The 13,082-nt window shown below is 35.6% G+C and overlaps 1 protein-coding gene across 7 annotated transcripts in view; it reads right to left on the bottom strand.

Moving 5' to 3' along the window:
• Nucleotides 1-13,082, bottom strand: part of NYAP2 (neuronal tyrosine-phosphorylated phosphoinositide-3-kinase adaptor 2) — a 382,953-nt gene that overhangs the window by 356,096 nt on the left and 13,775 nt on the right. The window contains exon 1 of one of the 7 annotated variants that reach the window (XM_035305906.3): nt 9,768-9,860. The exons of the other annotated variants lie outside the window; for them this stretch is intronic. The gene's annotated coding sequence lies outside the window, so the exon portion shown is untranslated. Of the gene's footprint in view, nt 1-9,767; nt 9,861-13,082 lie in introns of those variants that run through there. 7 annotated transcript variants of the gene reach the window in all.

The raw sequence follows: 13,082 nt of genomic DNA, 5'->3' as shown, positions 1-13,082 counted from the left end.
TGAATAAGAGTTCACACTGCCTTAGCACTAGCCATGGGTTCTCTTTTAGGCTTTCATTGTGTCCTAAGTCACTTATTGCTTACAACATCCTACACTGTAGGTACTGATATCACATGGAGAAACTGCAGCCCCCTGAGTCTGAGTAATTTCTCTATACTCAACAGCTAGGAAGAATGAGAGTAAAATGTAGCTTGGAAGGACGTCTGACTCTATAGATCACACTACTACATTATATTATAGGTTGAGATGAAAATATTAAGTAGAAGTTTTAAAAAAAGAAAATAGAAAGAAAGAAAAGGTAAGTATAACATGTAACTAATTTTCTAGGGGATGTTATAATTTTAAAATTTAAATTATTAACAATTAATTCCTGTCAATCTATATCTTTATATTTTTATTTTGATGTTTCTCACTGTAATGAATTTAAACTTGAGTGTATTCTTAACTATTCCTCTCCTCCTTCCTTTCTTTCCTTTTCTCTCTCTCATACAATGACACACTAATTCTACTTTTTCACAATCCAGTCATCAAACTGAAAATAATCCACCTATATAACATTTATGTCCAATTAGTGCAGTTTCGTTACTTAAACAAAAGAGTTTCCCTTGAAAACCTCTTCATTAATGTGCCTGCTAAAATCTATTATAATAAAACTCTTGTTGGTTGTATAAAATCCTAAAGTAATCCTAAAAACACAAACATTTATTTCCCTTTGATTATTCTCTACACAACAGTAGTTTCCATCCTACCCCAGGGGAAAAAAAAAGTGTGTTTTTAAATATATTAGATAGGCCTCTTAGAAAAGTCCATTTTCAAACAGAAACTCGACAATAGAAAGGCCTCTTTAATTTCCCCTTCACATTAAGTTTCCCATTCCAAGTGAGTGTCAAGATTTTAATTGCAGCATGAAATTAGCCAGTTATAAAATACCGTACTTGTGCCCTTGCCTTCTAAAGCAGAATGCACTAAATAATTTGCTTAATGGCCTCTAACATGAGACCTCAATTTAATAACGAGAGTGCCCTTACTTGTTGGATAAATTCCTAGTGAGATATGCTCTGTGTGTAATCCATCAAAACATCAATAGATCAAACACACACACACTCTCTCACGCACACACTCACACTCACGGAAACTAAAAGAAAAATATAAATGCTGATAGGCCAAGCTGACTAGTTTAGAATGAACCAGCCTGGCAGGTGACTGCGTCTTTTGTAGGAATGCACCTGATTCCTTCTCTCATAGCTGTGTGCTCAAGGACTCAGTTGTAGGAGTAGTTGTAGGAGATTACGTGGCCACTCCACAGACATGAGTTTGCTAGGCACCTTACATGTTTCTCTCCCCTTTTCTTGAAAGCTCTATTTCTTTAAAAGAATCAATTTCTATAGTTGAGGTTGTCAAAAGGTTGGCTTCTAGCAAAGCAATGTTTCTATAATGATTACATGTCAGTTGAGACATACCACTTTTAACATGATGGAAATGAACTCAATTTTTTTTTATACTTCATAGAACTGCAAAGATGTCTCTTCATGATTACTTCTAAGCAGCATTTTGCAAACTTATTAGTTCAGAGACTACAGGAGATGGAAACAAACTCTGGCTGTTTAGTGACCGAGCTAACGTTTCTCGACCTCTACTCTCCCTTTTCACTTTTGACCTTACTTTACATCGAATTTATATCTACATAATGCTTTGGGTTTATACGAAATAAGTTAGTGAGGGTAGTAGAAGACAATAGAATAAAGATAAAATAAATTAATTAAACAGAGGAAATTATAATTTTAGGGAATTCTAAAACCTTTACATTGACTTTTTAACTTTGTATTTTAGACGGGTAAGTATAAGTAAACGCCTTGCTAAACCAATAAATTTATGGCATTTATAGTGAAGCTACTGAAATATAAGGACTTGATAAAAAATAACACTAGATTGTAACTCTGGGACTTTGTGTTTCAAAAGCCAATATTCAAAATTTTTTTAATTTCTATGTTAATTTATGAGTTAAGTAAAATGGATGACTCTTCGTATAATGCTTAGAAGTCATGTGCTATATTATTTATGAGGTTACTTGCTTTGCTCAGAGATGATATTTAGGGTTCAAGTAAAACAAATTGAAGCTGGAGAATATTGAAAGTATGCAGACGAGATTGATTCATTTGATGTACTTATACCTCAGAAGAAAAATAATGTGATAAAAACTTTAATTTTAATTAGTTAATTATCCTGCTATCATATTTAATACAAAAATAACATTTTCTTAGTTCACTTTTTAAAATCTATCTTAATGAATTTGAAAGAGTTGAGAGAGACTCTCTTTTCACCAAAGTTCAGATATGAATGTAAACAAAATAAAATAAAATGCCATCCTTGAGATATTCAGGCACAATCTTAAATGCATGATACTGCATTTCATCAAGTATCTTAGGAACTGTGTTGTCAACATGAGGAATAAAGTATCCCCAAATCTTGATCATAGAAAATTTTATAAAAAGATCATCCATTTCCATCATTGATCATACCTTCACGATGAACGTATTTAAAAGGTGAGGCTTTTATTAACTAAATTGACTGCTCAAGGAATTGAAACTAGTGAATTTATCTACAGGTACTATGTCTTGTCTGCCAGAATATGTTGCATTCTTATCAGCAACTAACAAGAACCGCTAGTTGGCACATGGAGATAGTTTTATTGTGCTCTGTCAGGTCGATCATTATGAGCCTGTCATGAAAATAGGGTTTTATCTGTGTGACTGAGGTAACATAACATGCAGGCATTATTAAAGCACATCATTAAAAAATAAACATGCATACACTTGTCTTGGCGAACACCAGGCCACAATAGGAGAGATTTGTTTATTCCTCCACATGTTCACCGAGGCCATTTCATTTTGTTCCCAGGTTATAGTTCCTACAACAGTTCATACACGCCATCAAGCCTGAATTGAACTCTCCATTCAATTCTGGGGTGACAGAGGTCACACTGTTTTCATGTTAACTAAATCACAGTCTGTCTCAAACCAAGACAGCCAACCGTGTTAAATTAAAGATAGAGGTTCTTTGCTGAAGGCAGTTTACACAGAATGTTGTGTCACACCTTTAAGCTGACTTTCTTTTAGAATTCTAAGTCTCATTGAAATGGAATGGCTTGGACAGATAGGGTCACTGCATTAATGACAAACCCACCAGTAGCATGGTATTCCTTTCTAAAACCCAATACTATCTTAATCTTTCATTTCTCTTCTTTAATGCAATCATATAACTGCGCAGGCTTAGTGTTTTCACCTCATTTCAAAATGCTCTCTTATATGCACCGTCTCTCCTTGGAGAGGTCTAATCTTGTAAGAAGTGATAGAATACTTTCCCTTCCAGTATAGGCTCGGAAACAAGTGCTTTTATTTTCTGGTCTTGTGTGAAACGGATTGACTTTTTTTTTTTTTTTTTTTTTTTTGAGACGGAGTTTCGCTCTTGTTACCCAGGCTGGAGTGCAATGGCGTGATCTCGGCTCACTGCAACCTCCGCCTCCTGGGTTCAGGCAATTCTCCTGCCTCAGCCTCCCGAGTAGCTGGGATTACAGGCACGCGCCACCATGCCCAGCTAATTTTTTGTATTTTTAGTAGAGACGGGGTTTCACCATGTTGACCAGGATGTTCTCAATCTCTTGACCTCGTGATCCACCCGCCTTGGCCTCCCAAAGTGCTGGGATTACAGGCTTGAGCCACCGAGCCCGGCCCCACGGATTGACTTCTTTAGAAAACTCATGTGGTGTCAACTCAAACCAGAGTTCACAAAGCCATATTTTATTGTGTCTTTTAATAACATCTGTTTATAATAATGAGAGCTTCTGATAGCTAGCCATTGGGAAGGATGCTAGAATGATTCATGAATAGAAGACAGACTAAGATGCTGTCATTAAAATATTCACGGAAGTGTTCCATTATTTTGTTTCCCTTTCTCCTTTATTCTCCTTGTCTTGTGCCTGAGAGTTTCCACCTGAAGGATATCTCTACACTACACTAATACGCTCATCTGACTTTGCAAGTTTTGTATTGACTATACTTTTTGTCCAGTTGTATTTTTAGCTGACACTCTTGGCAATGGTGTGTAGTTGAATTACTCCCTGCCAGTTTTTTTTAATAGATCGATTCACAGTGTCCTTGCCTATTGCTTATCTCTTCAGTTATCTGTCCTTTTTTCTGTTGCTGGTGGTGTTCATTCAGACAGACACATTCTTCCCTTTTACCGTTTTAGTCTGGTGTAACCCTGTAAAAAAAATTTGTCATGAGTTAGGGGAAATTCCTCAGGGCATATATTATTGGTATTGTGATTTGAGTGGCAGCCGACTGACACTTAGAGAACAATTTATCTACCTGAATTGGACTAGACATCACTAATGCACATGGCAGATTGATTGTACAGCTTTAGTGGACGTATTCCTTATTAATGAGATTCAGCATGATTTGCTAAAAAGCCTTTTACTGGGTAGTCATTTTCCTTCCCCCTTTCCATCTCTCTTTATCCCATTTAATCTGTTGAACTGTGTACCATGTTTTGAAAATGTGTTTCTCTCTTCTACTTTTATTTGAAAAACCCAGACATTTTAAATAATTGCTGGCAAACTGAACAGAACAAACACAAAATAAAATAAATATTGGAGTTGAAATGGATTACAAAAGACAGGAACCCAGGAAAAGAATTAAAATCTTAAAAAGTTATTTAAAAGAAATAAATGTAAAATGATGTGGAAAAGAAGAAAACAACCCAAGAATAACATTTAACATTTGAAAGAACTGATTTCTGGAAATGAATGTATTTGTACTGATAAAGGTTGTAAAGCATAAAATATGCTATTTGTATTAATTTGCTGAGAGCTGCTAGTTGCTGAGGTTTTGGGACTTCAAATAGGGCCTAGCTAAAGTCTAGAGGACAGCCACAAGCCACACATCTCTTAACCCTTTCCTTCATTGTCCAGAGGCCACTAGGCTAGAGAGAATAATTTATCTTAGTTTTGAGTTTTTTTCAAAAACACCAGGAGGTGACATAAGGATGAACTATTTTAGATTCTATTCTCACCCTGAACAAATATTTTCTCCTATGTAATTTCCAACCTGATATAGGAGGAGGCTAAAAATGGAAGTCACTTCTCAGTTCCTGAGAGAAGAGTCCTCATGTGCTCTGATCACTATAGATATTTTCCCATTATCTTTATTTTAAATTTCCCCATTATGGTTTATTTTTTGTAAATCACAAAATGTCACCTGTTCCCTAAATAAAATAAAATACCAATTTCTGAAAGAATAATATTCTCCTAAAAATAACCTAGAAAACAATTTGCTCAACAAATGATTTTTAATCTTCTTTTGTCACTCATCTCAAAACCAAATACTATTTACATTGTATATACTAACAGGCATGTAAATTATTTTTAAAATTACATGTGTCAATCTGATAACAAGCATCTTAGGTGGTTAAGAAGCCTTCTCAGGTGTGGTGAATCATGGTTATAATCCTAAGAATTTGGAAGCCTGAGATGGAGGACTGCTTGAGCCTGGGATTTCAAGGTCAGCCTGGGTAACATTGTGAGATCCCATCTCTACCATTAGCTGGGCAGAGCAGTGTGTGACTGTAGTCCTACCTACTTAGAAGGCTGAGATGGGAGAATCCCTTGAACCTGGGAGGTTGAGGCTGCAATGAGCCATGATTGCCCCAGTGCACTTCAGCCTGGGCAACAGAGGGAGACCCTGTAAGAAAAAGAGAGAAAGAGAAAGAAAGAAAGAAAAACAAAGAAAAGAAAGAAAGAAAGAAAGAAGGAAGGAAGGAAGGAAGGAAGGAAGGAAGGAAGGAAGGAAGGAAGGAAAAAGAAAGAAAAGGAAGGAAGGAAGGAAAAAGAAAGAAAAGGAAGGAAGGAAGGAAGGAAGGAAGGGGGAGGGAAGGAAGGAAAAAAAAAGAAAGAAAGAAAAGAAAGAATCCCTCTAGAAAAATGTCCTAATATTTTCAGTTTCTCCATGCCATTCTGATGCTCTCTGTAAAAATGCTGAATATGTCAGAGATACAATGACTGCATCAAGTACTATATGAAAAAAGAAATACAAAAATTAGCTGGGCATGGTGGCCTGCATGTGTAATCCCAGCTACTCCAGAGGCACTCAGTCTGGGTGAAGAGTAAGACTCTGTCTCCAAAAAAAAAAAAAAAAAGAAAAAGAAAAAGTAAAAAGAACTCTGCTTTCCCTGTGCAAAGGGCAGCTGCAGGTTATTGTTGGGCCTGCTTCCCCCACCATCCTCAAATAATATGAAGCTGAAACCTGGCAGGAGCATTTACTCTGTGATGCTGAAAATACATTGCTCCTCAGAAGAAAAATAGAACTCCAAGGAATTTTTAAAAATTATTTTAGGTTTAAAGTTCTTGTAGACATAAAGTAGGCATTTTATCTTCACAATTCATTGTTTCTTTCCGTCTTTAATGGTAGCCTTAAATGTACAGCAGTTTCACCAAAACATTTCCATTAATAGAGTAAAAATATAGCAGCTCATGTGCCAAGAAAGAAAACTTTCAGGGTAATTCCCTGAAAATATCTGGAAATTCATTAGTGAATTGCATTTAAAATACCACATGCTATGCCAGCTTATTTAGTATTCCCTTGGAGAAGCCATCGTCAGTGCACTGAGTGGGTTCAACACAATCTGATTTGACAAATGTTTAATAACCTACTATGCACAAGAGACAGCTTCTCCACTCTTGGAAGCCAGTTTAATAATTAAGACTAAACCTACCAATTATTGCATCCTTTTGAATCTATTCATACGCCAAAATTATTCTCATGTAATTTTAACTATTTTAGGAGAAAGAACAAAACTATGTGTACATTGATAAGATAAAACAAAATGATAAAGTAGAAAATTCACAGTTGGGGGCTGGGTACATGTGTCATTTGCAAATGCCCAAAGCAAACAATCTTTCCCTGTATATGTACTATATGATGTTATTAAAATAGCCACATTAAGTGAAAAAGATGAAGGTAAAAATTGTGACAGTAAAAATAATAATAGAAGCTACCAATTCTATAATATGATGGCTACTCCACTAGTTATGCCACGTGTTATATCTTTTCTTTCCTTTAACAACTCAGCAATATGAAGATTGTGATTTCCAATTAAAAGGAATAAACAACTTTAGGAGTTAAGGAACCCATTATAAATCTCACCAAAGCTAGCAAGTGGAAAAAAAATGATCCCTTCTTGTATGAAGGGACAAGGAATTTCCCACTCCTATGTTCCTCTTCACCCACATACACAGTATTACTCCAGGTTTCATTCTTGCAGTCGGGTAATAACATACAGATTTATGAAATACTCAAGAACAGAAAACCTGCCTAATGTGCATCAACTAATTATGCCTCCATCATTGCAAAAATGCCTTCAGTGAACATTACCAATGCTAATAACTGAATCTCCCCATTATCAGAGCATTTTTCCTTTTTGAAAATGTCAAGTATTCTATAGGCCTACATCTGCCTTTTATCTTCCTTCTCAGATTATAGGATTTGTGACTGCCATCTCTGCTCTGAACTGGAAAGCAGCTGAATGTGTGGATCGTATAGCTTCTTAGAATCAGTATCACCGACTGCATTTCACTAACTGCACAAAAGGCAGAGACCTCTAGGCAATTGTTCGTTTGCTCTGGTTGATCTGGGTGCTTGCCCTCCATTTGCTATTTAATGAGTGTAAAGTTTCAGTTTTATAAGATGAATAAGTTCTAGAGATCTGTACAACACTGTGCCTATAGTTAACAATACTGTGTTACATACTTAAAAATTTGTTAGGAGAATAGATCTCACGTGTGATGTTATTACACATATGCAATAAAAATTATTTCCTGAAACTTAAATGTGTGTATATATATAGTTTTTAGAGTTTTATAAAAGTATTTCAAAATTTTAGACTTTTCTAAATGTATATGTTTGATAAAAGTATAACATTTATGTAAAATTTTTAACCTCACACCTACAAATGATCAAAAACGAAACATGAAATTCTAACAAATATCAACAAATCATTGAAATCCTAATACACATCTGAAACATACTATGTCTAAAACTTTTCTCATCAAACCTGCTTCTTCTGCCATCTTCCCCATCTCAGTTAATGGAAATGCCATCCTTTTAGCTTGCCCTCACACCTCCCATCAATCTGTTACCAAATTCTGTCACTTCCACCCTCAGCATGCAACTCCAATTCCACCACACCTCACCTCCTCCAGGGCTATTGCTCTGGTCCCAGCCACAATCTTCCCTCATCTCGATTGCTTTTACAGCCTCCTGACTGGTCTCCCTGCCCTGCCCTTACTGAGGCGAGGCCAATCTCATCCCAGTTTTACCCTGAGCTAAGCCAACGTCTTGACAGTAACCTCCATGTCCTTACAAGATTGGCATGATCTTCTAACCTTTTCCACCTCACCTGCTCTGCCCTGGTCAAGCCACAGTGATGTCCTTCAGGGAACTCCTATGTGCCAGAAATGCTCCCCACTACAACCTCTTCTCTCCGCATTCATTCTTCCTAGAAATCTGTTGTTCCTGAGATCTGCATGGCTTCTTTCCTCACTTATTACTTCAGGTCTTTACGCAAATGTCCCATCCTCAGTGAGTCTTTCCCTGAGCTTGTTTAAAATTACACAATCCCATGCCCCTGACCCCCAGTTCTCTAGTTCAGTTTTTTTCCACAGAATTTATTGTGATTGCACTTACTCTGTATTTACTTGCTTCTTTTTTGTCTGCTTTCTCCATCTCCCAACCCCCTACCAGATTGCAACTTCTATGAGGACAACCACGTTTTGCTATTTTGTTCACCATTTTATTCCAAGCACCTAAAGCAATGGCTGACATATAAGAGATGCCCAATATATACTTAATGAAAAATTTCATATGGAAACAAAAGAGCTGCGCAATACCCATAAATATCAGCGTAATAGAAAATTAAGAGGTATCCTTGGTAACAGCTCTCTTCATTCTTTGCTGAACCACTTCCTTTCTTATTCAAACATCAGGATATTCTGAGTGGTATACTTATCCCCAAATCAGAGATGAAAATGCAACTTACTAATTAAAATAATGGATTTTAAATAGTTGCCTTTTAAAAAATTTTTAAAAACATCTTCCTTGTACATCTTATTGAAATTGCTTTTCTCTTTTTTTTTTAAATAAAAGTGATCTTTTTTTCTGCTTCCTGGCAGGCTAGCTATATTAATATTCCAGTATGGACATGAATATTCCATTGTGTATTTCCATATATGAGTATTACTGAGAATAACTTTTAACTAGAGGCATGTGTTTCATGCAGAGATTCATTTTGAGGAGGGACTTGGTTTTCTTTTTATCAATTCATGATTAAAATTAATTTTAAGGTAACTCATACATTTATAATGAAGACATTTTCTTTAGGCTACCTCAAAGTTAGATAGATGCCTTGAAGCAATTTTATTAGCATACTCGGGCTCTAGTCTAGCAGTTTCATTTGTTGCATTAGACACATTTTCCAGAAGAAATTGCATTTACAGTAGTTAAAAAAGTCCCTGGACTCATAGTCTTGCTCCATAATAATTTCTTTTTCTTAACTGTTGTTTTGAAACGTTTTACAAAGGCCATCTTTACTTAAAGAGAGAGAATATCCTCCAATAGCTTGAAGAATATAATAAAATAGCCCTCAACAGAAAACTGTTGCCAATCAGTCTATCACCGTCTCTCCAAATTTAACATTACTTTTCAAAGAAAGATTACCTTAAATTTTCCAACAGGCTTCTGTTTAATCATTCAATTTGCCATGGTGTTGGATGTTTGGAAGGTCCACTCTTCAGTGCAATTTCCTCTGTCAGAAGAGCTTAATTCTCATGCTGACTGAGTAGCTCACGTGGGGCTCTGTTCTGAAAAGCCCCTCCTCTTGCCAACATCTGTCTATTTATTTCATATATAGAACAGATACTGAGCTTCTTAAAATGTAAAATCAGTGCTACGTCTAGGATATAATTAAAGTCAAAACAAATGAAAGTATAAATAGCTCTTGAAAGGTATATGAGAAGACTGGAGGAGTCTCATCCTAACAGAAGCCTTTAAAAGACGTTTTTTTCTTTATGTTGCTTCTAATCTGTCCTGGCAGGTGACTAGATGAAAAACCCAGGATCATCTGTATTACAAACATAAGCATGAAGTAAATTGTAAATTTATAAATTCTCAAGTTTGTATTAAGCATCTTGGAATCCTTGAAGGCTCTAACTGAAAACAATAGGCTAGCAAGACAGACGCCATTTTGACTTGTATAAAGGGACTCCTTAGATTAACTTTCTCCATGAGCAATGGAAAAAATAGATGGAGCACCTATTATAAGTTAATTCATTTAGAATCAGCCTTGTAGATTGAACTTCTGGCTCAATAAATACATATTTTGGTCTAATCGTATGGTTTGAGGAATAAAAACCTTGCCTGTGTATGTTACTTTTTATCCAAAATTACTCCCGTATCTGAATATCTTGTTTAGCTTTGAAGAAAAAAATATGGATGCATGATTTTAACAAAAAAACAAGCAAAGCAGCTTGTGGTCCCTTGAAATGATTAATAGAAAAGTGATTAGAATTAATCACAAACATAAGAGGAAACTGAAATTAGAGAGGGTTATTAAGATACTGGCTGCTGTTTAATCTCACCCCTTATCAACACATTAACCTTGTTTTCTCTGCCTGAGCACTAAGTCCTACAGCAAAATTAGGTCAGAAATTCACATCAGATCAGATCAGCTGATTCATTCCAGCAAGACCCTGACATGCTGCAGATTTCAGTTTAATTCTAGGTAGGAGGATGGCTGAGGGCTTTTTGGTTTTGTTTTGCTTTGTCTTTTATATGTTGCTCAAAGCATAGGCTAGTTGTACAGTATTTCTGTGCTACCTGTAGAGTATTCCTAAATAATCTAAGGCAAGCTGGTAGAGTATTTCTTAAAACCGACAGTGTGTTTCCAAACCTTTGTTTAACCATGTTCACTTCACCTGTGTAACGGAGCTTACACACTCCTTTACATGTACAAATAGGATATTTCGTTTCTCTACATGGCTCCAGTTAAAACAAATCTAATAATATTAGCTATCCCTGACCAAAATAGCTATTCATGCTGTACTGAGTGGATATATCATTCACAAAAATATACTTCAATAGATGCTATTTCCATAAAGTCTAATGCCAGAAATCATGGGTATGATCCAGAAGCCATTATACTATCTAAAGAGGATTTATGTCACTGTTAACATTTCTGTAGTAAGAGCTCTATGTGTAATTATGTCTTTAGGTAAAGCAGTCATTTAAAATATTAACCAATTGGATATAATCATTTGCTTTTTGTTTGTAGCAATGTGTTAGTAAAGGAAAAACTAATATTTTCTTTACTTTTATTTTTGCTTTATTTTTCTTCATGTTCCGAAGGATGGACTTCAGTGGTTCTTTGATATATATACTAATATGCAATTGTCTGTAGTTTTTAAAAGAGCGGTAAGTAATCTAATTCCATTTCTGACTGCCACTTTTAAAGAGGAAATATAACCTCATATAGATCCCTTGAGGGCATCCACAGGGACAGAGACATTCCTAATCAGCCTAAGTAGTCCTTTGTGTCAGAACCACTTTGCTGAAGTCGAGAGCTGTCTTCCAGATTCACAATGTTTAGGAAATTTTAACTAATGTAGCATTTGTTTGATTAGAGAAAAAAAAGATCCTACCCTTTTCTATGCTTGAAAGACATGTACTGGGAATAGATTTTCTTGTTGCTTTCAATTTAAAGGATTTTTCCCATATTGTTTTTAAAATACTATAACTAATAGCAAAATGAGACAGTGCCGGGACTAGTTCCAGAATTCAGAAAGAAAACTTCGCTTGAAAGGAATTTTTGTGCATTTGATGTATCAGATGATCTCTGGATTGCCTGTCCTTCTCAGTGAATATCATCACTTGATGGCCAAAACTTGGTGGACTGTAAATAGTCAACCTCCAAGAGAACCTTATGTTCACAGGTACACCCAGATACTGCCTTAAGGGATGTTGTGGCTGAACTCTGTTCTCATTGGTCACTTGCCTTCGTCTCATTGGCTGGTTCCTGAGCTTGTCAATGGTTCAATACGTGACTATCGTTCCTGTTTCTTACCTTTTCACTCACTTACATGATAAACTGGTATTTTGCAATCCATCTCAAAGGAACTCATTTGTGTGAAGCTGTAGGTTTTGTATGTTTATTCTCTTATAGTTTTTTCAACTCATTTCTGTGAAGCCATAGGTTTTGTGTGCTTGTTTTATTATAGGTTTTTTATAAAAAAGTAAATCTCATTTAACAGTGCCTGCACAAAACCATTAGGATTTAAAATAGCAGAAAAGATGAGCTACTAAAATATTTTTTCATTCTCCATTAACTTGTTTCCTTTAAGTCTTTTTCTCTCTCTCACCAAATGTTATTCAGAGCTGTTAAGAAAAACACTAACAGCATTGCTTTTTATTTATTTGATATTTTTCACCCAGCCAGACTTTTGAGTAAATCCCATTTGAGAAATGGAAGTGAAGGTACAAGACAGTTAATAGTGACAAGGTGCTCAAGTTAGTTTAAAAATAAGGAATTGGGCTCAGAAAGCCTATGTGACTTAGAACACTGAGAAAGTGATGAGGATATTCTTTTTCTTAGAGCTCAGTGTTTTAAGCTTCCCAGCTTCAGCACAAAAGGCATTTCAGCACATATGTGATCCAGAAGGTCAATCATATGAAATCCTATTTCCATTTTTTAAGCAATCCTTGGCAGTCTGCGCGTTTCTGAAATTGCAACTGGCATATTTCACAGAGAATTATCATCAATGCCTTTTCAAGGTCAAACATGCCCCGTCTTTAGATTTTTCAGCATGTGTATTCTATACACTAAATCATATATTTTTGAAAGGCATCCAGCAGTTATGTCATATAATTTTAATTACTTAGACTATGTTTATTAATGCTGAATTGAATTCTCTCTACTCAATGTAAATTGCATGTTAAAAATATTAAAATATGTGTTAGATTTAGATGTTGGTCTTCTGT

This window comes from Callithrix jacchus, chromosome 6 (assembly GCF_049354715.1).
Source record: "Callithrix jacchus isolate 240 chromosome 6, calJac240_pri, whole genome shotgun sequence".
Taxonomy (NCBI): domain Eukaryota; kingdom Metazoa; phylum Chordata; class Mammalia; order Primates; family Cebidae; genus Callithrix; species Callithrix jacchus.
The sequence above is the reverse complement of the archived record's forward strand: the minus strand, read 5'-3'. Positions and strand labels throughout refer to the sequence as shown.